We start from the raw sequence: 27,500 nt of genomic DNA on the forward strand, positions 1-27,500 counted from the left end.
CACATTCATGAGCACCTTTCTGACAACAGCTCTCAGTAACAAGGTGGCAGAACAGCGTCTGGCAGTCAACCAGTTCCTCCGCCATCATGGCTCATCTGCCCGCAGGGGAGCTGCATCGCAGGGGCACTGGAACCACTGACTGATGTTACTCACTGCCGTGATGAAATCTCAGAAACACTTTTCACCTAGAAGGGACCAGTGATGAAGATCCACGATGCAGCTCATCAGTTAAGGGAGGAGATGGCACTGGGGTCCATGCCCTCAGCAGGGTATTTCATTTCTTCTGCGTTTTGGTTTTCTCACCTTGGAGTGAGACCTTCAGACAAGGCTTGACTCCTAGTGAGGATTTGCTAAAAGCTAGGAACTGACACCTACCAGGTGCCAGGCTTACGGGAATGTCTCATTCAATCCTTGTGACAGCCATAATCTGCTAAGAATTAGCACCTCTCTCCAGGTCTTTTTAGCACTGTTTTGCAGATGAGGAAACAGAAGCTCAGTGGGGTCCCCAAGCCTGGTGGACGGCAGTGCCTCTAATACATTCAATGCCTTGTGTCAGACTACTTTGGTGTTATTTTTAGTAAGGAATAACAGAAAACACCTTAGTAAGAAACTCCACCTAGTAGGTAAGAGGTCTTCAGGTCTCGCATGCAAGTTCTCAACTCCTGCTTCCTGTCCATGCAGACCCCAGGAGGCAGGAGGCAGTGATGGCGGCTGGTGTAACTGGGTTCTTGCCATCCACACGGGAGACCTGGATTGCATTCCTGGTCCCTGGCTTCAGCCCCAACAAAGCTCCGGTCATTGTGGGCATTTAGGAAGCAAACCAGCTGATGGGAGTGCCCTCTTATTCTCTCCCACTCAAATAAATAAAATTTTTAAAAAATAGCACCAATGGAAAATAATCAGGATTTTATACCTCCACTTTAAGAGGCTTTGGAAAGCCAGCAAACAAAAAACCATGAAGAACGAAGTTGAGCGTAAGATAGAACTCTCTGGAAAAAAATTCCAAGAGATATGCATGCACATTCATACTTGTAGTCCAACTATCTACCAACCCTTGAGTGTACGATGCTTTATTATTCATCACTGACTTCCCAGAGGTTAAGTTTTCAGTAAATGTTTGACAAAATTTACTGAATGAGTTAAACCAATCCAACAATAAAATGCCTCTCTTAGAGCTGGCAAGGTATGTAACATCTTTCCCAAATCCTTGGTTGAACTTCAACAAAATAATTAAAACTTTATAGAAACTATTACTATATTGCCACCCTGTCCAAAATATTTTACTGAAAATTTAAGTTATGAAATAATCCTTTTTGTAAAAAAAATACACATTCATATGACACAGAGATCAAGAGGTTTTTTTTTTCCACCTGTATATCTGGAAATGGGATATAATACATAAACATTGCCCTAAGCCTAGTCTGTGAGTTCAGCTTTGAGTAAGTCAGTAGATTGGTCCTCAAAAGAGAAGGGTCTGCCTAGCGGTACTGCTTTCCTTCTGGATTTATCTATGCAGCCAAAATCAAGCTCTAGGGGTATTTTAATCAAGTAGGCAAGAATTCTGAATTTAAATTCCTTACATGACCCATTAAATTGAAGACATGTGATAGCTAGGGCTATCAGTTAACACGTGATAAGATCCATGATAACCTTGAATGAGGTGGCATTCACAAAAAGTGTGAATCTGCTTATCATCTACAGCAAAATCACACATTTTCGCAGTGCATGGAAATAGTTGCCATTTATTGCATTCTTCCTAAGTTCAATACTTTCAGTCATTATCTAACAAGCTGTCTAGTGTTTTGAGGGTCAAAGGCATGTAATAGCTAGCCCCAGGTGATACATGCCTAAAGGCAGAGGTGGGCCTCATGCTCTTGTCTTCTGTTCCAGGTCAGGTGTGGCATACAATAAAATGCATAGCTCTGGGGTGTGCCTGCAGGTTAAGCCACAGTCTGCAGTGCCAGCATCCCATATGGGCAATGGTTCAAATCCCTGCTAATGCACCTGGGAGTGGAGGATGGCCCAAGTCCTTGGGCACCTGCACCCATGTGGGAGATCCAGAAGTTCCTGGACCAGCACTGGCTCTTGTGGACATTTGGGTAATGAACCAGTGGATACAAGATCTGTCTCTCCTCTGTCTCTCTCTGTAACTGTGACTTTCAAATAAATAATTAAATTTTTTTTAGAAAATACATAGCTCTTAGGTGTCTAATTCCATGGGGTTTGATGATTGCAACCATCACTGAAAACATAAAACACTTCTATCATTCTTACCTCTTACCAGTCAATCCTCTACGCCCTAGACTCGCCTGTCATGCACCAGTTGGAATGCTTCTGCTCTAGCATTTCAAACAGAGAGTTGCTTGTGGATTCTTTGGTGCCTCCCTTCTTTCAGTTCACTTAAGGCTTCTGAGATTCATCTAGGTTTCTGCCAGTAGGCAGCGTTCATTCCTGTTGACTGCTGAGTAGTATTCCATTGCATACATGGACCACAGTTTGTAGATCCAGATTTTTCTAGATGGAGGTAAGACTGTTTCCAGTTGATGACAATTACCAGTAAAGTTGCTGTGAACTTTCTGTACAAGTCTTTTTTGTGGACACTTGTTTTCCTCTATCTTGGGTAAATACCTAGGCGTGGAAATGTTGGGTCATAGGTTGGTGTATATTTAACTTTACGACAAACTGAAGTTCGTAACCCCTGCACTCTACTGGGCACTAACTTCTTAACGTGCTTTATTTTCACCTCTTAAACAATGAGTTCCCTGAAGTCAGGAAGCCATCATCAATTCCTGGGATGCCTCCGACATAGTAATGTTTGCTAAATAAATGAATGCCCACCGTTCACTCTCCTGTTCCTTCTCTGGATGTCACAATGGTATCAGAAACTCATGGTTCGCGCCCATGGAGCAATAGGACCAGCTGAAGGTATGAAGTGGAGGTGCTGCTCATTCAATTCAGGTGAAAAGCTGCCCAGCCAGGAGACTCTGACCGCCCAAGTTTCTCTCTGAGATGACCTCCTGGAAAGTGAACCCCCCAGGAAGAAACCAGTGAGAGCTCCCTTGAAGAGACGCTAGGGAGAGGGAGGCAGGTGTCACACAGTGGCTCTAATCACAGGAAGCAGCAAGCCAGGAAATTCTGACCTTCTGGAAGTCACTAGCAAGACCTCAGCCCCACGGGAGCTCTGGGAATTATCCTCCAACACAGAGACACGAACCCACCCTGGGCTTTCCTCAAAGTGCTGGCTGGGTTCTACAAGAACACAGAATCCAAGAATACAAGTATTCGTGTCTTCCAACCATGTAACCGGATTTATCACACCAGAAGGGATCCCGGAGAGAACGGAGTGAAGGTTGGGTTAAACGTGGAGAAGGAAGGTTTATTACGCACACCCACCCTTCCTGCCTTCGAGGCGAATTTAATTCCTGTGGATCAATCCATCTACTTCCAATCACAGTATTGTGAGGTATTCGACCTATTATTTCCTAGAAAGCAGTGAAATCCTGGTTGGTTTGTCTGTCCATAAGGGAGGACTGATAGATCCTAAGAATAATTTCAAAAATCTTTCTTAGCAGAGAAACACTTTGGTTTCACAGCAATCAACACAGGGCTTCCCATCACCCTGGGCCCGGGGAGCTCGGCAATCGGCATCCTGGTTGGTCCCAGGTCACCAAGGAGGGGATCTGTTTGGAATGCCCCAGTGCTGAGGCTCTGTGAGGTGACCCAGCCTTCCTGGATTCAGACAGCCCTGCCCTGAAGCCAGCCTCAGATAGATGTTTATCCCATTCTCAGCATCTCCAGGGAAGAAAATTCTCCACAACATCCCTTGGTAACCTTCTCCAGGGTTTTATCAAGTGTTTGGTGAGGAAGTTCTGATGCGCAGAGCCATAAAAACATGAACTCTCTGAGCCACGCTACTGCACCGGAGAGGGGTACGTGCCTGGCACCGCGCCTATTAAATGGTAGAGAGCTGTATTTACCTAACAGGCTACACAAACAGAAACCAATTGCCAGGAGCAGATGTGGGAAGTTGATTCAAGAGGAACTGCCACAATAAATTCTGCTCCAATCCATGCACAGCATGAAATAGTTACTGCGGGTTCTAACATTGTTTTAAAAGTAACTTTACTTCCTATTGATTCCCAATTTTAGTTCCTAAACCAGGTTTGCTAGCAGTGAAGAACAGGACACTCACAGCCGCAAAGGTTCCGAACAATCGGGCTTCCGCTACAAACAGGTCTCAGCGCACAGAACATATGTTACTGCATGTTTGCGACATGTGTACTTGTATGTCTGTTGTATTTCACCTTTTCTGCAGCGATCATGCAATGCTTTCAAAATCATGAAAAAGAAAATTTTAAAGGCCAAAAATAAGCACCGAGTTAATGAAAATGTAAACCAGCTTTGGTGAACTATATCTGACCACAGTGCTTTTAATTGGAACTGATCATGTAAAGAGGCTTTAAAAAAAATCCACTGGGCACAGAAAATGCACTATCTTTGGAAGTCTCTGCTGCAGGCTGCTATCTCCCAGCCCTCTCTCCATGGAGATCGTATGCATGCGGGAGCACCCAGGTGCTCCGCACCACCACTAGGATTTGGGAGATGGGGGCGGGGCAGCTATAACAGAACACATCAGAGAGAAAAAAATAGGTGGAAGAGACCCAACTTCCAAAGGATGCTCGCTCAACCTACTTAAGTTTTACACCGCGCTCCCTCTCCCCACCCCCACGTCCAGCCGGGCAGTGGGGAGCAGAGCAAGTTTGTGCGGCGCGTTTCCATTTTCACGCAGTGTCTGCTGCGTGACAGCAGAACGCACTTCTACAGTAACTGCCTGGAGATCGGGGCAGGGTGGGGGCGGGGTAGGGGCGAGACCCCTCACAGACTATCTGGGGCTTCGCTACAACACACATGCAGTCAACTTAGGAAAGGCGCTCGAAACTCAACGGGGGCCCTGGGGAGAAGCAATTCATCAAAATTAAAATATTTCACAGATCATTTCTTCTGAAAAGTTGGCATGCTGTCTGTCAATAAGCAACAGTCCACTTCTGGGAGTGGCAGCTGCTGCCTACCTAATAATTTAAAAAAAAAAAAAAAAAAAAAAAGCCAAGGCCTGGGAGTGTCAGGGGACCCTCGGAGGGGAGCGCGCTGCCGGCCCTCCGTCCAGCCTGTCGCAGGCAGAGAAAGCCACTCCCGTGAACCAGGCGCGGGGCAGGGCTTCCCCGGCGCCTCAAAGACCCGAGTAGACGCCTCCCGCCCTGACCCCTCGGCGACAGCGCCTCGCGTTCCCGGTAGTCCCCGAACTCACCATCGCCGCTCCCCAGGCCGCCGCCGCCCCAGAGCTGCGCGGGGCTCCAGGCCGGCGCCGCCGCCAAGTTCAAACCTCGCCGCCGTCGCTGCTCCAAGGAGGCGGCGCGGGGCATCGCCGGCGGGGCTCGGCCGCGCTCAACAATGGGCGGCTCAGCCGCGCCCTGCGCCACAGCGCTGGGGCTCGCGCGGCTCCAGGGGGCCGATCCCCGCGCAGGGGGCGCCCAGGGTGCCGGTCCTCCACACCACGCCTCCCGGCTGGGGGCCACGCACCAGCCCCGCGCCCGCCAGCGCCCGCTCCCGCAGGGGCCTCGGTCGCTCGCTCGCTCGGCGCTCGCCTCCAGGTAATCCCACAGGAAGCCTCTCGGATTGGTCCGGGCGCGCAGGACGGATTTGCATTTCAATGGCGAAGCAGGCTCCCTAAGGTTTGAAAACGGATCCCAAGACGGAAGAGTCTCGACCGGCTCGCCCCTTTGTGGTGTTGAGGGGGGCCGCACACTCCCAGCCCCTTCCGCGGGCGCGCGAGAAGGGGTTTTGATGTGCCCCCACCCCATCCGGAAAGGAACAGGAATCCTCAAGGAAAACGCAGGAGCCCGCGCTCACCCTCCAGGGACCATAGTTAGTAACCGATCAAATGAAGCATGAATGAAGCAAGGTAAAAAGTTCACAGTTTAAAAAAAAAGAAAAGAAAAGCTAAGATTACAAGGAAAATAACCATCCTCGCGTGCTCCGTGCGTCCTCGCTCCACTGGGGCTGTTGACGCGGGCGGCCGGGGTCGCCTCCCTTCGCGCGCCCTGGTTTTCCAGGCGCATCGTCACGGAGGAGCCCTGGCCGGGGGATTATTTCCGCGGTCGGGACTCGTGTTGCAGACTTCAGTCTGCTTTGCATTCACGATAGGCGTGCCCAGGGCATCTTCTTTAGGTAAAGGATGGGGCTGTTTTCTGCTTGGTCTTTCTCAAAGGTTCTTCCCGCCGTTATAAGAGTGGCCCACCTCTCAATTGCTTTGCGCATGCTCTCTGCAGAGAGTAAGACCTCAGGTAAGGCTGGAAATGGGTTTTCACTCCTGATCGAGCAGAATCCCCTAGTGGTTAGGTCGCCTGGTTTTGTATTTAAGGCGGCAAACACCCGTATAGATACAACGAGGAAGCCTGACTGTCGGAACTGGAACCCGCAGCTGCCACGTTGGGTGCCTTGGCTGGGCTGTGCGCGGTGCCATCCTGAACGCACGCAGGAGGCGTTAGCGGCCACAGCAAGTGCCCAATAAAGCCTCAGTGAAGTCTTCACCGGCCGGCTCGCCCTCCCCTCCCTGGCATATAGAGCCTGATCCCGTGGAAAACTGCATTCGGTTTTACGTTTGGAATCACAAGCATGGTGCGGACAAGCACACCTGTCACGCATTGGATCCCACAATCATGGCTCTTGGCGTTGGCGAAGGTTGCCTGTGGGCTAATGTCCCGCGGGAATCAGGTTTTGGAGGGAAAGAGGTGCTTCTCAGAGCCTAAGCTTTGAAGGGGTGGTCAGCCCTTAAAGGGTATAAAGTATCAAGCTCTCGGCCATCACCCTGGTGGTGAACTCAGTGCCGGCAGGAGCACCTGGCCAGCGGCTCTGTAGGCAGCTGAGATAATGCCTTCCTCCTGCGGCTGCTTTATCTTGTTTTCTAAGTGTTCAGGGTCAGGTGAAGTTTCAGAAGGGAGGAAACAGATCCACCCATCCTGTGTGAAATATCACTTGAAATTGGTGATTTAAACACAGTCAGGGTCCACATCTGACCCCTACGCAGCCCGCATAATACAAGTGGAATTCATCACTCTGACCAAAACTCCCTGGGTTTCCATCTGAGCATAGATGCTGGAAGAGGACTTTTGACTTGTACCTGTAGCTTAAAGGCATCAGCTGATATTTTTAGATGGCAGGAAAGCCACCCGTCCCCTGGCAGCCAAGGTGAGCTATGCATCCAAGAATGCTTGGCCATACACGGTTACAGGAATCCTCTGCATGGGCTGGAGGCAGGTACCCTCCCTCACCTGGGCCTCACTCTCCAGCTGCAAAAGGGCCCAGCCCTTCCTTCACCAAGCACGACTTATAGGCAAGCCTGAAACACCACATGAGTGTGGTTGAAACCCCAAGCTTCGGACTAAAGACCTCTGAAAAGCATACTGCACAGCAGTTCCTGCGTTAGGAATGCTTTCACACACGATGCATTACAGAGACTCCGAAACATTCATCAAACTCAAATGAATTGATGGGTAAAGAAACAAAGCTTTTTAAACTGCTGCAACATTGTGTGAGGACTTAACAGAGAGGGGGCAAGTGCACAGCCTGCTCTTGGAAAGGGTGTGTGTGGTCCATCTAGCACCTGCTATTGGCACACTTTTTCTTTGGTTTAAAGTTGTGATTCTTTTTAACTTAATGGAAACATAATCCAGATACCATTTAAAATTTACACTGTATTTTTTAGAAGATTTATTTATTTATTTGAAAGGTAGAATGTTAGGGGGGAGGGAGAGGGAGGGGGGGAGGGAGGGAGGGAGAAAGAGAGAGAGAGAGAGAGATCCTCCATCTACTGGTTCACTCCCCAAATGGCCACAACCACTGGGGCCAGGCCAGGCCAAATCCAGGAGCCAGGAACTCCACCCAGGTCTTCCATGTGGGTGGCAGAGGCACAAGTACTCAGGCCATCTTCTACCACTTTTGCAGGTGCATCAGCAGGAGGCAGCTGGGACTTGAATTGGTATTCTGCTATGGGATGCCAGTGTCACAAGTGGCAACCTCAAGCCACTGTACCACACCACCAGCCCCCCAGATGTATGCTTTTAAAAAAGCATACTTTTCAGGGCTGGCGCTGTGGCATAGTGGGTAAAGCCGCCGCCTGCAGTGCCAGCATCCCATATGGGCACCGGTTTGAGTCCCAGCTGCTCCACTTCCAATCCAGCTCTCTGCTATGGCCTGGGAAAGCAGTAGAAGATGGCCCAAGTCTTAGGAGGGTAGAGGAAGTGAGCCAGCTGTTGTCCTCATGGCAATGAGGGAGACAGAGGACACTGGCAGTGTTACAGGGGTCACTGAACAAGGAACAGGCCCTCGGGTCAGCAGCCCAGCCTGTTAAGGAGATGGGAACTGACAGCACTGTTTTTTGGGAAGTCTGGTTAAGATGAGAAACGCGTCCTGACATTGGAAGCCACCTCCATGTTCATGTAGAAAATGGTTAACTTCATGGCAAAGCACTGGTGCTGCATTTAATGAGAGGCAGCCTCTTTGCCCAAGGAGAGGGGTTCAGGTTGTTGTTTGGGGGAAGAGCTCCCCATTGGCTACCTACGTTATGGCCAACATTTATGCAATGTTGTATAAGTGTCCAGGAGAAAAATATCTGCAGTAAACTGTTCCTGAGGAATGGGATTATAGGGCGAGAAATTCTGGGGAATCAACACAAGTCTTCCTTCTGCACTTAACACTTCTGGAGAGTTTGAGGAATTTTGAAAAATAGTAAGCATGATTCAATATCTAAAGAAGGTAATACTTTTTAAAAGATGTATTTATTCATTTATTTGAAAGGTAAAGTAACAGAGAGAGAGGGAGAGACAGAGATCTTCCATCTGTTGTTTCACTCCCCAGACAGCTGCAACGGTCAGGGCTGGGCCATGCCAAAGCCAGGATCCTGGAACTCTAGCTGGGTCTCCCCTGGGCCATCTTCTGTGGCTTTCCCAGGTGCAGTAGTAGGGACCCGGATGTGCCCATGTCCCACGTAGTGGCTTAACCTGCCCTTAATTTAATAATTTAAAAAACTATTGCATTCAGCATCCAAGATTCTGAAATATTTTTAACCAATTAATATTTACTAACCTAACATTTTGCTTTCTGCTTACCCTTTTATCTTTTTCTTATGCTGGAAAAGGCATAAGAAAGTGAAGAATAAAATTTATACCAGGGCTGGTATTGCTGTACAGAGGGTTACGCTGTCGCCTGTGACACTGGCATCCATACGAGCACTTATTCAAGTCCTGGCTGTTCCACTTCCCATCCAGCTCCCTATTAATGCGCCTAGGAAAGCAGCAGAGGGACTGCACAAGTGCTTGGACCTCTGTACCCTTGTGGGAGACTCAGATGAAGCTCCTGGCTTCAGCGTGGCTCATCCTTGGCCATTGCAGCCATTTGAGGAGTGAACCAGTGGATGGAATATCTTTCTCTCCCTCTCTCCTCCCTCTCCTTCTCTGTCAATTTGCCTTTCAAATAAGTCTTTTTTTTTTTTTTTTAAAGAAAGACCATCCATGGCCAAATCTCAGGCTGCACTGTTAAAGCTTGAGTATGAACTCATTTTCCTGAGAGCCTCATATTCCAAGGCTGATGTGGAAATAAAGAGGTAAAGGTGAAAAATGAAGATAGACACAGGGAGGAGTGGAGAGAAGGGAAAGGAATGAGGGATGTTACTAGCAGGCAAAAGACAAGGAGAGAGGTCAATGAGAAGCTGTGAGAAGAAAAGCAAACTCCGATAAATGTGAAATGTGCTCTGGGGAGGGTGCTGCGGTGTAGTGGGTAAGGCCTCTGCCTGCAGCGCCGGCATCCCATGCGGGCACCAATTCGAGTACCGGCTGCCTGCTATTGTGCCTGGACTGAATGGACTTCAACATTTTTTGCACCAATAGGCTTTTTTTTTTTTTTAAATGATTTTATTTATTTATTTGAGAGGTAGAACTATGGACAGAGAGGAGAGACAGGGAGAGAAAGGTCTTCCATCTGCTGGTTCACTCCCCAAATGGCCACAATGGCCAGTGCTGAGCCACTCCGGAGCCAGGAGCTTTTTCTGGATCCCCCACATGAGAGCAAGGGCCGAGCATTTGAGCCATCTTCCACTGCTTTCCCAGGCCATCAGCAGAGATGCTGAATGGGAAGTGGAGCAGCAGGGACTTGAACTGGCAGCCATATGGGATGCCAGCACTGGAGGCGGAGGCTTAGCCCACTACACCACAGTACCAGCCCCACACCAATCAGCTTTTTAAAAAATAAATAAATAAATAAAAACTTATTTATTTATTTGAAAGGCAGAGTTAGAGAGGCAGAGGCGGAGAGACAGGTCTTTCATCCGCTGGTTCACTCCCCAAATGGTCGCAACGGCCGGAGCTGCGCAACGGCAGGAGCCAGGGGCTTTTTCTGGGTCTCCCACGTGGGTTCAGGGGCCCCAAGGACTTGGGCCATCTTCTACTGCTTTCCCAGGCCATAGCAGAGAGCTGGATTGGAAGTGGAACAGCTGGGACTTGAACCGGTGCCCATATGGGATGCCGGTACTTCAGGCAGCGGCTTTACCTGCTACACCACATCACTGGCCCCACCAATAAGCTTTTAACTTCATTTTCCACAGACTTTTTGAGATATTCTTTGTTTAAGTTACCTGGGAAATTATTAACTTTCTTTTTCCTTACATGTCACAGTGTTAGTGTTTGTTACATCACATAAAAAAATATTTTAATATCAAACACTTGTAAACAGATAATTATACAGTAGGAAAAAACTGTTCAGCAAAGCTGCTTTGATTTTAACTTGGGCCTATCATTGCCTAAAAGCTTCACCCTCCACCCAAATGCATAAATGTAACAAGTATGATATTTGTAATTAGAGCTGTTTTTGCAGTGTGGTAAAACAAGAGCTTTCATACAAATATGTAACAGAAAGCTGTGAGATTCCATAGGTTATCCAATTTACACCGCCAGCATCCTGGAAGACAAGTCTAGAGTAAACAAAAATCAACCCGGGCTGTACTGACTGACAACAACAATTAGCAATCCTCGTCACTGCTCACCCACGCACGTGACCCTCACTAGTTAGTGTTATGTCACCCACCACATTACACCTTTCCCTCTTCTGGACACAAGGAATCCATTTCCACGCCTAGCATCATCGGACAGGACAATGTAAGAGGAGTTTGGTTATAGACACAAGTTAGATAACACCAGCAAACTTTCAATTCCACATACCCCCGTTGACAGAATATCATTACAGGAATTTCAGACTATCATTACAGGAATTTCAGACTATCATTACAGAATACCATCACAGGAACTTTAGAGCATTTTCCCATTTCTCTGTTTTCCCTTCTCTGATCTTTCTCTCTCCTTGGCCCATTTCAATTCAAACACCACTTACCGAGCACCTGCTATGTGCCAGGCATTGGGGACTTCAAGATCGATGCAATGCCAGCCCTAACTTCAAGGAGCTCACCATTTAATGAGAAACCTAAAGAAGCCATTTCACTAGAGAAGTGTGAATCTCATGCGATAAGGATGGTGGAGTGCAATAGTTAAGAGCAGGAGTCTGGCAGCTGTGGGCAAGGTAAAATGATCTCACTAAGCTTCAGTTTTGCTCTGTAAAATAAGAATAATTACCCCGGCCACAGAAGGTTTTTATGAAGATTATATGGGATAATCTTGAGTGTGTGCTTCTGGGGGAGGGGTAACAGTTAGATATTAACTGCTCTTATTCACTCCACTGAATCGCCCCAAAGCCCTCTTCTTTCCTCCCAGTTGGTCCCATTCATTGACTAAGGAAGAGATGACTCATCAGAACTCATAGAACAAAGAAGTCCGGGCATGAGACGTAAGCTGTAGAAGAACACAGGATTAGCCAGTCCAGAGCCACTTTTCCCCAACCGACAACGCAGCTTTCCAGGAGAAAAAAAGAAAGGCAAGGAGAGCCAGAGGGAAGGGGATGGGACTTGGAAGCTGGGCTGGCTCAGAGTCCTAGCTGGAAGCTCCAGAGACGTTTGGGGATTTGAGGGCGGAAGATGTGGGAGTCCTGTCTCAGACAAGAGTGTGGAGAGCTGGCTCAGCCCCAGAGTTGCTGGGAACTCAACAAGGAGTGGGAGTCAGAGAAGTGTGGTGCACCTGGCAGGGCTGGCGTGAGCCTCTGCGTTCTACCCGAGCCCCGGCCCAGCGTGGTTCTGCAGGGGCACAATGTTTCTGGCAAAGTCGAGGCGGCCCAGATTCCTGACCCATCTGAGGAAGCTGCAGACTGCACCAGGGCAGCTAGCAAGCAGACACCAGCATGGGGAGACTACAGCATGGACACCCAAGTGCAGCCTCACCTGACCCTCCTACAACATCCACCTAAGGATGACCTTGCACTGCAGACAGTAAGCTTCTGTCCCCCAGCTGAATGAAGTCTCAAAATAGAAATTATGCTCATTTTTTTTTTTTTAAAGAAACAGTTACGCTCCTCTTACTGCTGTGTCGGTCACTCAACATTTGTCCAGCAAATATGCTGCGCACTCAACCCTGTGCCTGGTGCGTCCCAGCTCAAAAGGGGAAGCCACATGGGTTTTGGTTAATTGTTCTGTGTCCTGTGAGCGGATATTGATGTCAGGGAAGCATGCACAGGAGATGTCTGAGAGGGGTCTTGAAGGGTGTACAGGAGCTCACTGGGGTAAGGGAAGTAGAGGTCCCAAAGCATCAAGCAGCTCAGACCGACAAGGGGCACTGTAAGGAACACCCCAGGACAGGTGGCAGTCGATGCAGCCCGAGAGAGACACCAGGATCTTTTAGGCCATCTTTGGGACTTAGGTGATATCTCATAGGCAAAGAGAAATCGCTAAAACTGTCACACCAGGGTCATGATCAGATGCTCAGGGTCAAGGATGGCATGCGGAGGATCAACTGAGGGGGAGGGGCTGGGCTCACTGATTTTGACCCTCATGCCTTTGTCACTAAGGTGGAGCCCACGGCCCTGGGGACAGCAGGCATTGCATCTAAGTTAACTGCGAAGTCTCTGGAGGCAGAAGATGTAGATTTGAGTCCCGGCTTGGGCAGTTAATGAGTGACCTTGGGCTGGTCATGTAATTACTCCATAAAGCAGATTCTTCATTTGTAAAATGGGAGTGGAACACTGAATCTGAGTAATCACAGGGTTGCTGGTGTTTGGAGATGGCATGCAGCCTACAACTCACTTAGAACAGCACTGGCCATAAAGGAGCGGCCTGCTGAGTTCAGGCCTTAATTAGACGGCACTTAAAGTCACGACGAACTTTGGGGGAGAATGATGACTACGTCAGAGGGCTATGGCGAAGTCTTCAACTCACGGTATTCATTTAAATTTTGGTCACCAAGCAAAATTTCAGGGAAGAAAATCCACTTTGTAGATTCAGTTATAAAAGGCAGAGGTCGGGCTGCAATTTAAATGACTAAACCTTGCTGGCTTAAAACTGCCTTCTGGTTGTTTGTGCTGGAGACAGTGCTTTTCCTTTTCAACCTTGAAGCTCTGAGCAGGGCTGACATGAACTAGTAACAGCTGCCACTTCCCATTAGCGGCAGCTACACTCTGGAGGAAGATGAAGTGTGCTTGGGACGTGAAGGACGTTTGGCTCTTTGAACAACGACATGTGATCTAGGTGACGAGCAGTGCTGACGGCCCAGGATCCTGAGAGGTGAAACCCCACAAGTGACAGGTCCTTGACAGCATGGGTTCAACTGGAGTGCATTCAGACCCTGGTGCGTCCTTGTCGCTGGGGAGAACGGGCTCAATGGTGGGCAGCACTGAGCCAGACAGCACTCACCACCTGACCTGGGCTGAGTGGGAGGACGGACGCTGTTTTCCACCAGGGTCACCTAACTGATGACCTCCAAGAAGCTTAAGATGGGAGAACTGATTTCTTTTTTAGAATCTTCCATGTTCTTTTCTTATCCTTTTCATTTTTTTTTCAGATGAAATTCCTAGGTTTTCTTTTTAATATTTATTTATTTGATAGGCAGATTGAGAGAGAGAGCGAGCAAGCGAGAGGTCTTCCATCCACTGGTTCACTCCCCCAAATGGCCATAATGGCCAAAGCTGGGCTGGCCCAAAGCCAAGAGCCAGGAACTTCTTCCTGGCCTCCCACATGGGTGCAAGGGCCCGAGGACCTGGGCCATCTTCCACAGCCTTCCCAGGCACACTAGCAGGGAGCTGGCTTAGAAGTGGAGCAGCCAGGACTTGAACAGGCACCAGTATGGGATGCCGGCATTGCAGGCAGCAGCTTCATCTGCTGTAGCACAGTGCTGGCCCAGAAATGCCTGTTTCTGAAGACAAAGATGAAAATAAAGACTTGGAGATGGGAGAGGGATAAGGAAAAAGAAGCTTAACAGACTTAGAGATGAAACCAGTGCCATTCCTAGCTTTGGCTTGCAATTCGTATTTTAACAAATACAGTCACCCCTTCATTACCACAGGGGACTGTTCCATGACCCCTCACAGATCCTCAAATCCAAGATGCTCAAGTCCCCTATAAACAATGGTGTAGTATTTGCACATAACCTACACAGTGCTCTTATACATATTCAATCATCTCTGGATGACGTATGAGACCCTCTACACTGTAAATGGTATGTAAAGAGTTGTTACGCTCTACAGGGAATAATGACAAGAAAAAAGTCTGTGCATGATCAGTACTGACACAACCATTGCAGGCCTCACTCGTTTTTAAGCTGCAGTGGGAAAATGAGTGGATACAGGGGGCCTGGCCTCTCCGGATATTGCTGCCCTGACTTCTGAACCTGCCTGAGGACTGGGTGGGGAGAAAGAGTCAGAGAGACACTGGGAGAGACAGAGGGAAAAAGGAAGAAAGGCTGGGCCAAGAGCAGACCTGGCATGGAAAACCCCAGCTTACCTGCAGGGCAGGAGAGGGAGGATTTTAAGAGCAGGTTGAGGTGTCTGAATCAAATCTTAGGTGATAAATAAGGAGACAGCAGAGGTGGAAATGGAGACGGAGGACACTCATAAATTGGCACACAGGTTGAACCAATGACGCACAGAGATCTGTTTTAATGATTAAAGTATCGTGTTTTCCCAGTGCTGGCAAACCTATGACTCATTTATTGTAAAGAGCTGCTTCCCTGATTGGCAATTCATCAAGGCTGTCAACAATGATCTCTTCATAACACCACAAAACACCAACAGCAAAACCCAAATTCCTGTTCTTTTAAAAAATGCTCACTGATTTGGCACATCAAATCTTCTCATTGTACTAGAATTTTAAGCTTTCAGAATGGATCTGTGATCACGTTTGTCAATAACATCAAGATATCTATTCTACTGACCAGGTTTTCTTCTTAGGGCTTTTCTTCCTGGGGGGCTGGCACTGTGGCATAGCAGATAAAGCCACTGCCTGCAGTGCTGGCATCCCACTTGGGCACTGGTTTGAGTCCCAGCTGCTCCACTTCTGATCCAGCTCTCTGCTTTGGCCTGGGAAAGCAGTAAGTACAAGACGGCCCAAGTCTGCACCCACATGGAAGATCTGGAAGAAGCTCCTGGCTCCTGGCTTTCAGATCAGCACAGCTCCAGCAGTTGTGGCCATCTGGGGAGTGAACCAGCAGATGAAGACCTCTCTCTCTCTCTCTCTCTGCTTCTGTCTCTGCCTCTCTGTAACTCTGCCTTTCAATTAAATAAATAAATCTTTAAAAAAAGAAAAAGATTTTTCTTCCTAAGACTATGAAGTGTTGTCAACATACAAATCTTTAAGCTATTTAAATGTTATTAACATTGTGCTACCCAGGGGGCTACAGAAGTTTAACTAAGGGGTAAAACCAAGAGAAGTTGCAGATGTAAAACTGATGGGGACTTTCAGAAGTGCAGCTGACTTGGATGAATTGCTGCTACTGAGGTTCAGATGATAGAGTATTCAATATCAACACGGTTTTCAAGAGACAGATCTTATTTGGTGCTCTAAATTTGGGGAAAAAAAAATCTTATCTTCATTTGTTAAACCTTAACATTTATGTTTGAAAATAAAACTTTCTACCAGCTAATTGGCAACTTCCTTGGTCTTACAGCACCAGCTTCTTTGGCTGGCAAAAGAAAAACAGAGAAATTCACTGTGGGTTCTATATACCCTTTTGGCACTCTCACTGTAACTATTGACTTAAGCCAAGTCACCTTCCCTGCTCTTTAAAACCCTATAAACAATGAGCCACTAAACCAGAGTCCAGCTCTTCAGAGCAGGTAATTCTCTAAGATCCCTTTCTTCTGCCTCAAACCCCAAGTTCTGTTTTAGTCTTTCGCAGGTAGATTCCAGCAAGAGAACAATCTCTCTTTACTTTGCAGCTTATTTGTTTTCAAGCACAACTTTCCCCTGGGCAGGGTTCAGGAAACGGTTCTACTCCAAGCCGGATGTCAAGGTAATTCCGCATACTTTAAGAGCTCCTGCCCAGGAACCGGGAGATAAGATGTAGAGAAAACTTATTTTTAAAATTCTTGTCATCAGCACATTTGGGATGTGTCCAAAGTGTGCTTGTATTGGCCAAAGACAAGAAGATAACAGAATACGGAACTGACTATAGCAGGCTCTGGGGTGCCATTCTTGATGGTAGAATCAATACAAGACATAGAAGAGGACTTTAAGAAGTCCACACAAGATGGAAATTAAAAGGTAAGTTTATTTTGGTGCAAACATTTTTGGAAATCTATATGCGGGAGGAATCTTCAAGGAGTTCATGGAAAATATATGTTAGGGAATAACTATGCATGGACTTCAAAATTTTTTGCACCAAAATAAACTTAGCTTTTATTCTACTCTTCCTGGAAGCTTCTGAAGTACCCTTGTACTTGCCCAGAAAAAGCTGAGATACGGCTGATCAGTAACAGTGGCAGCTACCATTTATTTTGTGCCTGGGAATAGTCATTAACAGAATGCCATGGGCTTTATACACCTTCTAATTTTTACAGTCGTACCCCAAGGTAACTATTAGCAGTCCCATTTAATAGGAGAGAAAATGAAGCTCAACTTTTAAGTGGCATGCCAACGTCTGAGAGTGAAGAAGGAGAATGAGGAATCAATGGTCTGCCTGACTCCAAAACCCATGCCTTGTTCTTACACCATCTGGATGACCACGATACTTTGGAAGTTAAACTATTTTCCTAAGAGGTTGCAAGTTCTGTGGTCTCTCAACAGGCAACATAATGTAGACGACACAGCCATTCTCTGTAGGCAGAGACTTCATTGCTATTCAGGACATGAGGAAAGGGAAAGCTACTTAAAACCCACCTTGCCTGGTGAGCCTCGTGGAGGACAAGAAAGCCCCAGATAACGCCAGAAAGATCCTCTTTGTAAATGGAAACTTGCATTCTTTTTTCCTTAAAATTGTGCTTTTTCCCAAAAGAAGGGAATTGAGTTTTGCCTGACTCCATCCTGATTCAGCTGCAAGGGACGGTTTTCTAATGGTGACATTGAATGAGTCAAACGATTACGAAGTTGGCAAGCATGTCCTGGTTTCCCTCCTAGGCATTTTGCTTACATTTTTTTTCTGAGTTTCAGCCTCTTCCTTAACCCTAATCTCTACTTGGAAATCCTAGCCAGCTTCCCAGGACCTGTAAAATGTATTCCTTTCTCAAACTTTGTTGATCCTTATCCAGAAGCAGTTTCTCCCTCCCTGGTATGTTCAAACTGGCATCCTTTAGTCACCCACTGTAGCCCTCATCACACCCTGCTTCGAATAAAGCTACTGGTGCCATCCTACAGTACAAGGGTTTCAGGATCAGGGATTCTGCCTCATTCATCTCTGATGTCCTGTGGTGCACAGAACACACAGGTATGCTTGGAGTCATGTTCCCACACCTTTAGACACATGTCCATCATTTCATTTTTAAAAAATACTTTTTTTTTATTTGAAAGGCAGAGGAATGGGGGGCTGGAAGGGAGAGTGAGAGAGAGAGATATCTTCCACTGGACTGGTTCACTCCCCAAATGCCTGCAATGGTCAGAGTTGGGCCAGGCTAAACCAGAAGCTAGGAACTCCATCCCAGTCTCCCACATAGGTGGCAGGGGTCCAAGTATTTGGGCCATCTTTTGCTGCCTTCCCAGGCACATTAGTAGGGATCTGGATTGGAAGTAGAGCAGCCAGGACTGCAACCAGCACTCTCATATGGGATGCTGGCATCAAAGGTCGCAGCTTAACCATTGTGCCACAACATCAGCCACCATCATCTAATTTTTATCAGTTCAGGGTGTCTTCCCCTGTTTATTGAAGTCCCATTCTTTCCAGATCTTTCCTCTGTGGTTCTACCCATATTTTCCCCTGAATTTATCAACCACATTTTTAGTGCTATGTACACGTTGCTGTGAAGCCATGGCTTATGTCCTGTATTCTCACTTAGATCAGCTCCTGGGTATACTGGGTCTGGTGATGGTATTAGTATTCTTGTTATTAGTAACAACTTTCATTTATTGAAGTTTTTCAAGTTCTCTGTTGCATGCTTTATTTTTTTTTTTTTTATCCTAGGTAATCCTTTGGAGAACCTGAAGGTCCCCTGACTCTGCTTCTCAGACTTCTGTACTCCAAGATCTTGAGGTCCTTGAAGGCAGGAACACAGCTGATATGGCGGAATGTGTCCCCCTGAATTTCATGGGTTGGAAACTTAGTCCCCAAATTCATAGGATACCTAAGGATTTGTGGTTTTGGAGATGGGAAGGTGATTGGTTCATGAGGGCTTCTCCCTTTAGAGTGCATTGAACCATTTGTGGATTCAGGTCACGGGTTACTGGGGGTAACATGTTAGGAGAGCACGCTGTCTCTGGCAGCTTACTCTGTGTCACCATGATGCCAGCACCATGCACTGGACTTCCCAGTCTCCAAATCCAAGAGCTAAATACAGCAACCAAGCACGTCTAAGAACACAACATCTTTCTTACTTGTCCAGGACCTATAGTGTCCAGTACACTGCAAGGTAGAGAATAGATCCCCAATAAATGCTTGGAGTTTTGGACCTTCTGAATTCACAAAACAAATAGTGCTTTAACACCTGTTTCTGGTGTCAGCGCCGTGGCTCACTGGGTTAATCCTCTGCCTGCAGCGCCGGCATCCCACATGGGCACCGAGTTCTAGTCCTGGTTGCTCCTCTTCCAGTACAGCTCTCTGCTGTGGCCTGGGAGGGCAGCGGAGGATGGCCCAGGTGGTTGGGCCCCTCACCCACATGGGAGACCAGGAAGAAGCACCTGGCTCCTGGCTTCAGACAGGCGTAGTTCTGGCCGTAGCGCCCATTTGGGGGGTGAACCAACAGAAGGAAGACCTTTCTCTCTGTTTCTCTCTAACTCTGTCAAATAAATAAATAAAAAACAAAAACAAAAACACCTGTTTCTAGAAATACAAGAATGCCTCCAAAAGTTCATGGATATGGAATTAAAGGGTAAGTTTATCTTGAATTAAAAGGTGAGTTTATTTTGGTGCAAGAACATTTTGAAATCCATGCATCCAAGTACCAGTGGTAATTCCATTTCACTGATTAAGTGAGACCCCTGCCTCCAGCAGGATGGATGCTGCCACGTTTAAGAATTCTGCTCTAGGGGCCGGCGCTGGGGCACAGTGGGTTAAAGCCCTGGCCTGAAGTGCTGGCATCCCATGTGGGTGCTGGTTCTAGTCCCAGCTGCTCCTCTTCCGATCCAGCTCTCTGCTATGGCCTGAGATAGCAGTAGAAGATGGCCCAAGTCCTTGGGCCCCTGCACCCGTGTGGGAGACTGGGAAGAAGCTCCTGGCTCCTGGCTTCAGATTGGATCAGCTCCGGCCATTGCGGCCACCTGGGGAGTGAACCAGCAGATGGAAGACCTCTCTCTCTGTCTCTACCTCTCTCCGTAACTCTTTCAAATAAATAAAATAAATCTTAAAAAAAAAAAAAGGAATCCTATCTAAAAGAAATCCAGCATAAAGTGTCTGTGTCTTGGGCTGTGCTGAGCACTTGACTCTGAGCTTCTATCCCACTTCGGTCCATACCCCGCCTTTTCTTAAATCTCCGGTTTAGATTCACGCTTGTGTCTGAAGGGAACACTGATCTCTTCCCCATGTACAGGAATAGGAAGACCTGTTGAGACTCAAACATTCTCCCGGAGGAGACTGCCTGGGCCCGTGATTGACAGCTCTGGCTTTCTTACTGACCACCTGCCAGACTTCAGGAAACTGGAGCCAGCCCAAGTGGGGCCTCTGGCAGCCAATGTGAACTCCAAGAACAGAGAGCAGCGTGTCACCATTGCTGCCAAAAGAGGGGAGTGGGAGGTGGATGGGTAGAAGGCGGAACTGACTTCCAGAAACTTCACACACACTCCAGATAAGAAGCATGGACCTGCTTCTCATGCCCCCCAACACCCACTGGTCATGGGGGGCGTCAGCGTGGCTGCAAAAGTTCAAGGCCAGGAGTGGCTTCCTCCCTCACCTCTCTTATACTGTGTCGGAGATAAGATAACTGGGGCTGGCGCTGCGGCATAGCATTAAGCCACCGCCTTCCACACCAGCATCCTGGATTGGCGCCAGTTTGAGTCCTGGATACTCCACTTTACATACGGCTCCCTGCTAATGGCCTGGGACAGCAACGGAAGATGGCCCAAGTGCTTAGGTTCCCACCACCCATATGGGAGACCTGGATAGAGATATGGGCTTCCGGCTTCAGCTTGGCCCAGCCATGGTTGTTGTGGCCGTCTGGGAAGTGAACAAACAAATGAAGATTTCTCTCTCTCTCTCTCTCTGTCTTTCCCTCTCTTTCAGTAACTCTGCCTTTGAAATAAATAAATAAATAGGAAGGAAGGAAGGAAGGAAGGAAGGAAGGAAGGAAGGAAGGAAGGAAACAAACTAACCTAGAGAAATAGAGGTAACTGCACAGTGTGGAGAACAGGTATCTTTTACCTGTCATAGAAAACACTTCAAGTTTTTGACTCTTGACATCTGAGGTGCTGAGGACATTATACAGAAGAGTGCATCTTTTAAATTTTGATTGGAAAGCAGTAGTAAAATGGAGAAGTGGGAGCTACTGGATAAGCATAGAACTTTAATTTTGCAGAATGTAGAAGTTCTGGAGACGTGAATGTAGTTAACGTCACTGAATGGTACGCTTAAAAATGGTGAAGATGGTAAATTTTATTATACATGTATAATCTCACAATTGAAAATTTTAAAAATTAAAAAATCAATAATAAGGAACAAGCAGATTATCAAATTCACCCTAAAGAGGAAAATACACCACAGCCTCTCCAGTTGCTGGTAAACTCCATTGCGTTTCCTCACCCCTGCCGAGTTTCCACCTGGGAAACTGCTGAGCCATTGCTCTCAAAACTGTGGACAAAAGGGGGAAAGAGAAAGATGTGGGAGTTTACGGAAGCAGAGAGGTGAACCAGGGGTTCCTTGGAGGAATGTCTTTTTCTCTACACCACTGGTTGTTTTTCTAAACCACAGGATATTTTTTAAATGAAAGAGGTATAATGAACAATGGCAAAGGCAGCTTTTGCCTCCCCAAATAACAGAGTACATTAAGCCCCTACTATGTGACCCCGACTCAAAAGTCAGTCACAGGGCCACAGAGCTCACAGCTGAGCAGTGGAGCCAGGAGGCCAAATAAGAAAGAGGAGAGACCTACCTCAGTTTCTTTCCTGATTCTTCTCCCTACCCACCTTCCCCCACCCCATCCGTCTTTTTCTTTCCATTTATTGCGGGAGGCTGACCTAATTTGGGGAAAGAACTTTTTAAAAGATCTGGTCTTTTTAGTTCGGAGTGCTCCCTTTTGGTGATGGGTGTGTGTTGATCAAAGCAACAAATCGTAAATGTTGTTTTAATTTATGCCTCCTTTAGTTCTGCAATCTGGAGGAGGGGGGGATTGTTTTTAAGGGGTAATGAGGCAGAATCTTCTTACAGAGGATATTTTCTCACCAAATTAAAACTCATGTGTGCGGAAAAAGATGATGGAAAAAAGCAGGTTTTCTTCGGGGAGCAAAGATTTAAATAGGAAACTTGTCTCACAATTTGAGCTTACTGTTCATACCAGTATAAGCTGGAAAACTTTCTTGTCTCAGCTTTAGCAGAATAATTTATAATAGGGCCAGCGTTGTGGTGCAGTGAGCTAAACTGTCACCTGTGACCCCAGCATCCCATACAGGCATCAGTTCAAGTCCTGGCTGCTCCACTTCTCTTCCAGCTCCCTGCTAATACACCTGGGAAAGCAGCAGCAGATGGCTCAAGTGCTTGGGAACCTGCCACCCCTGTGGGAGACCAAGATGGAGCTGCAGGCCATTTGGGGAGTGAACCAGCAGATGGAAGATCTATCTTTCCCTCTTTTACTCTGTTAAATAAATAAATCTTTAAAAAATTAAAAAGTATATACTAAAATTAAAATTTGATCAAAAATATTTAGGGTATATGCCTGCTGACATAGTATCTTCAATTCCAACAAGGGTGATAGATTTTTTTTTTCTGTTTTTCTCTCTGAGAATGTATCACTTTAATTTTTTTTTCAGTTTTATTTATTTGAAAGGCACAGTGACAGAGAGAGAGGGAGCGATACCTTCCATCCACTGGTTCACTGCCCAAATGCCTGCAACAGCAGAGCTGGGCCAGGCTGAAGCTGGGAGCCAGGAACTCCATGAAGATCTCCCACGTAGGTGGCAGGAGCCCAGTATTTCAGCTATCATCTTCTGCATTCCCAGGGACATTAGCAGAAAGTTGGATCAGTCGTGCAGGCAGGACTTCATCCTAGGCATTCTAATGGGATGCGGGTGTCCCAAGAGGTGCTTAACCCACTGGGCCATAACACCTGCCCATGAAAATGTATTCCTTTAGTTTCCTCTTGGAAAAGGAGTGCAACACTCTGTCTGAATATCACTCTGTTCTTAGTCCTCTTATGGGATTAGACCAGAAAATCTTGCTAGGTCACCTTGACCTGCTCACCGCGTCCTTCCTGGAAACAGAACAAAACGCTACTGCTGCTTAACTCTGAAAGCCACGCTTGCCCCTGAGTGTGTGGCCATGGCATCACCTAAGTAAGGAAAATCAGCAACAACCAGTCTGGCTCTCCCTGGGTTCATTCAACCCTGGGCACTGTGTGATGGCATGTCTGGCAGGCGGGAGGGACTAGCACACTGGGACGGGGAGATTATGAGAGGATTCTACATTGAGGTCTGGAGATCAGATGGGAGTTAGGTCGGCAAAGAGAATGAAAAGAAAGAGAACAGAGCGAAGAAGAGAGCTGCGAGACCCCGGGAAGGCAAGGTGCCACTATGGACAAGGACAGTACAAAGGACAAGTGACTAAGGGACAGATGCAGCCTGCTCACAAGGGCCCAGCCGGCCCTGGACACCCAGGTCTATTTGGGGCCTGCTTAGGAGTTTTGTATTTTATCCAATTGGCAACTGGAAGCCATTGGAGGCTTTTAAGCAAAGAGACAAGAATAGCTTTGCATTTTCCAAATATGGTATTGGGGATGGTGACCACTGACGGAGGGGAAAAAGCCAGGTGTTGGAGAGCGGTTAGGCCACAGCCCCAGCAGCACAGCCTGGAGGCGGTGGGGCCTCCTGGCCCTGGAGTGTAAGCTCCAGAGGCTGGAGCTCTTGGTTTGGTTGGTGTCCTATGCCTCATGCGCCGAACACCGTGCTTGGCACATAGTAGGTGCTCAGATATTTGTTGGACAAATAAATAGGCTGGATTCAGATAAAGGCAGAAGAGATTAATGGAAAGGTGCAGATGGGGAGAAAAATCAGGATGTGCACTGAGGAGGTCTTGTCAGTCCTTTTGGAAGTGTCTATAAAATCTCTCTTTTGATTTAAACGTTCACCTTTGCATCCCTTTCCATAATAAATCTGCTTGATCCAATATTAGATAGCCAAGTTATTTTCCCCAAAAAGTGCTTTAAGAGTAAAATTTAATTATTTTTAGTAAACGTAAGGAGTTCTGCAACCACCACCATTTTCATCAGCCCAGAAAGTTCCTTCATGCCCTGTCCCTGCACCCTGGCCAGCCCAAGCCATCAGTGATCGGCTTTTAGTCTCAACAGACCCGCCTTTTCCAGGTATCTCAGATAAATGCAACCATATAGGATGCAACGTTTGGAGTCTGGCTTTTTACAATTAGCATTGTAAAGTAGCATGTTTCTGAAGCTCATAGTGCTGTAGCAGGTTCCAGAAGTCCATTCCTTTTTACTGTTGAATAGTATTCCAGTGAACAGAGATACAACATTTCGCTTATCCATTTACCAGCTGATAGATTTTTGGATTGTCCCTGCCTTTTGTCTCTTATGAATAATGCTGCTTTGGACATTCATGTTGAAGTCTGAGGCCAGACAGAGGCCTTGTTAATTCTGATTACATGTACGAGGTAATGGGAAAAATGGAGGATCAAGGAAGATACCCACTTTTCAGGTTGGGCAGCTGGATGGGTGATGATCCCAACTCACTGAAACAAGAGAAGCAGCAGCTGGCAAGAGAAAGACAGCCTCAGTTTTGGGCAGCTGTGAGACATGGTGCGGGCAGGCCCCACCAGCAGGTGGACGCATGAATTTGGAATTTGAAGTCAGTGTCCTCAAAATGCCCATTTTTGAACAGCCTATAAGATTTAAGTCTTAGAGGTGGGTATTTGGGTGCAGTGGGTTAAGTTGCCACTTGGGATTCCCACGCCCATACTGGAGTGCCTGGGATCAGCTATTACATCTGTTTCCCACCCACTTCCTGCTAATGCACACCCTGGGAAGCAGCATACGATGGTTTGAGTACTTGGGTCCCTGCCACCTATGTGGGAGAACCAAAAGGAGTTTCTGGTTCCTGACCTTGGCCAGGCCCAGTCTTAGCTCCCCTTGTGGGCATTTGGTGAGTGAACCAGCAAACAGAGAAATCTCCGTATCTCTCCCCCAGCTTCTGTCTCTCAAATAAATTTTTAAGATTCATTTCTTAATCATAAAAGTGATTTTTCTGTGACTTTAATACTTCTCTATATAAATCTCACTGAAGAAGAAATCCATGTACCACATCACACCAAATACTCATTTGGGTTTGTACAATAATTGAAATAGCACCTGATGTTTTCTCAGCATTTTCTTTTAAAAAATTTTTTAAAGTGAACATAACCTAGACAGCACCATCATAACCCCTTGTAGGTGTACAGTTCAGTGACATCAAGAACATTCACACTGTTGTCATCATCATCATTCATCCACAGAACTTGTCATCCAGCAGAACCGAAACTCTGCACTCATTACACAATAATTCCCTAATCCACCTCCACACCCTAGCCCCTGCCAACCTCATCTACTTTCTGTTTCAATGGATCTGACTACCCCAGGTACCAGGTATCCGGTATACATAGGAGCCATACGGTAATTGCCCTTCTGTGGTTGGCTTATTTACCAGGCAGAATGTTGAGGTTCACCCGATGTGTGGCTTGTAATGAATTTCATTCCTCTCTAAGGCTCCGTGATAGGCCCTTGTGTGTACAGGCGAGTTTCATTTCTGCTTCCCTCTTTTGGCTGTTTTTCGTAGTGCTACAGTGAACATGGCTGGCAAAAGCTCTCTCTGAAATCCCTTGCTTGCTCAAAAGTTCTTTCTGAGACATGAAAAGAGAGAAAAGTTGAAAGATCTTTTCCATATGTCAGACTCAGGCAAGTGTTAATATGTGACACATGGGAACAGCAGGTGCACCCACTAGACCAGTGTGAGATTGAAACCACAACTGCTCTGAGTGAGGCCAGAACCTTCTCCAGCTTTGGAAGATGCTGGTACCACTGTACTTTTCTTAAACTCCAGGCCCACACTGCAAAAAAATTCTTCTCCCCCTGCCCTCGAAGGACCTTGGAGATACCACCCTAAATCAACAAATACTTCTAAGTCCAAAAGTATCCTCAGAAAATTCTGTCTCTTCCCAGTAATCCATGGGGTCCTGAAAGTGACCCACTTCTGTTTGGTTTTGTGATAAAAAGCATTTATCTGGGGCTTCCCGCTGCACTGAGGGCTTTCTGGAGTATGGAGTATGCCAGGTCAGGCAGGTCAGGGCTGACACAGTGGAATTCACCAGCACAGCACTTATCAGGGAATAAAGTTATGACATGGGGTCAGGATGTCACACCTGATGGCAGAGAGAGAGATTAGACACATAGCAGCCGGGAGCAGGGGGGTTTTGAATTGTGTGCTACAAAGGGAGCATGGGAGCAGGGTTTCAGCTCCATCAGTTTTATCTGTTTGTTTCTTAAAAGAAATTGCTGCTGTCTGCAGATGTGCAAAACAAGCCGCTTGTGGAAAATACCACACAGGGCTGGTATTTTCACTCAAGGGACTGCGGGATGTCCCAGGAATTAAGCTGATAAAGTCAGAAAGCTTAAGTGGCCACAAACATCAAGAGACCCCGTTTCAATGGTTGTAGCAGATGTGGCAAAACAAACAAACAAAAAAACCCAGCCAAATCCTGACAACAGTCCAGCACCCCAGGCAAAGCACGCATCGCACCACTGCTGGGGTAGGAAAACCGACCAACCTGGACTTCAAAGCACCTTGTGCCCTCCGTACGGCTGGCCCTTCCCACAGGTCCAAGTCCAAGGGCTGAGTGCTCTGGGAATGCCATGCTTCCTGGTGTGCCTTCCCAGATGCCCCACCCGCTGCTGGTATGGAGGGTGGGGCAAGTTAAACACAGGATATCAATGGCAAGGAGATAGGAGTTCAAAAGCCCATGGCTCAGAGCCAGGCCACCCAGCCTGAGTAAGCACCTCCAAGGTGCAGCCGTGGCCAAGTGCAGGTGGTTCTACCATTGGAGGCCTACGGCAGAGGACAAGCGTGGTCAGAAGTCCTGATGCTGTTCTGCAGGCAATAAACGCATCCCACCTGTTTGTGGATGCTGTTGGCACTGCGGGAGCCCAGGTGAGAACTGTGACACCCTTGGCACCCTTTAGGTTCAGTAGGCTCTTTAGATGGAAGGGAGGGCCTTTTCACAATAACGCTTGGCTTCACAAATATCAGATGTATTGTCTACTTGAAGTCAGACGTTTCCGATTGTAAGCAAGCCCACGAGGAGAAGGATGCTTCGTGCACGCTCACGGCCAGGAGGCTCCTGTGCGGGAGCTGGTGGCGGGCCTGCAGAACAAATGTCCTTTCAAGGACGGCAGGCATCACGGCAGGAAGCAGCTCACTCACTTCGAAACCCTGGCTTATTATCTTCAACTGCCAGGAAATGAGAGCCAAACACACTTGGTGTGTACAGGCCAGATAAGAAATTGTTTGAACACTCAGACAAGGCGTCTCAAAACTGCGGCTTGGGGGGAAGGCAGGTGGCATGACTCAGATTCCAACAGCCTGAGAAGGTAAGTGAGGGAGGTAAGGCTGGTGGTGCTGTGACCTCCCCAAGTGCCTGTGTCCTGTCGGAAGGGCCACTCCGACCTCACTGCTGCGTGCTGGAAAGCAGGTGCGCCCAGCTTCTCGGGGGCTTTATGGGATATCTCCCAACTTAGAAACACTGGAAACAATC

The 27,500-nt window shown here is 47.3% G+C and overlaps 1 protein-coding gene across 7 annotated transcripts in view; it reads right to left on the bottom strand.

Annotated features, from left to right (window-relative positions):
• The window catches only part of SHROOM3 (shroom family member 3), a 350,654-nt gene that overhangs the window by 71,502 nt on the left and 251,652 nt on the right, over nt 1-27,500 (bottom strand). The window contains exon 1 of one of the 7 annotated variants that reach the window (XM_051819660.2): nt 5,306-5,949. The exons of the other annotated variants lie outside the window; for them this stretch is intronic. The gene's annotated coding sequence lies outside the window, so the exon portion shown is untranslated. Of the gene's footprint in view, nt 1-5,305; nt 5,950-27,500 lie in introns of those variants that run through there. 7 annotated transcript variants of the gene reach the window in all.

The sequence above is a fragment of the Oryctolagus cuniculus genome, chromosome 8, assembly GCF_964237555.1.
Source record: "Oryctolagus cuniculus chromosome 8, mOryCun1.1, whole genome shotgun sequence".
NCBI lineage: Eukaryota > Metazoa > Chordata > Mammalia > Lagomorpha > Leporidae > Oryctolagus > Oryctolagus cuniculus.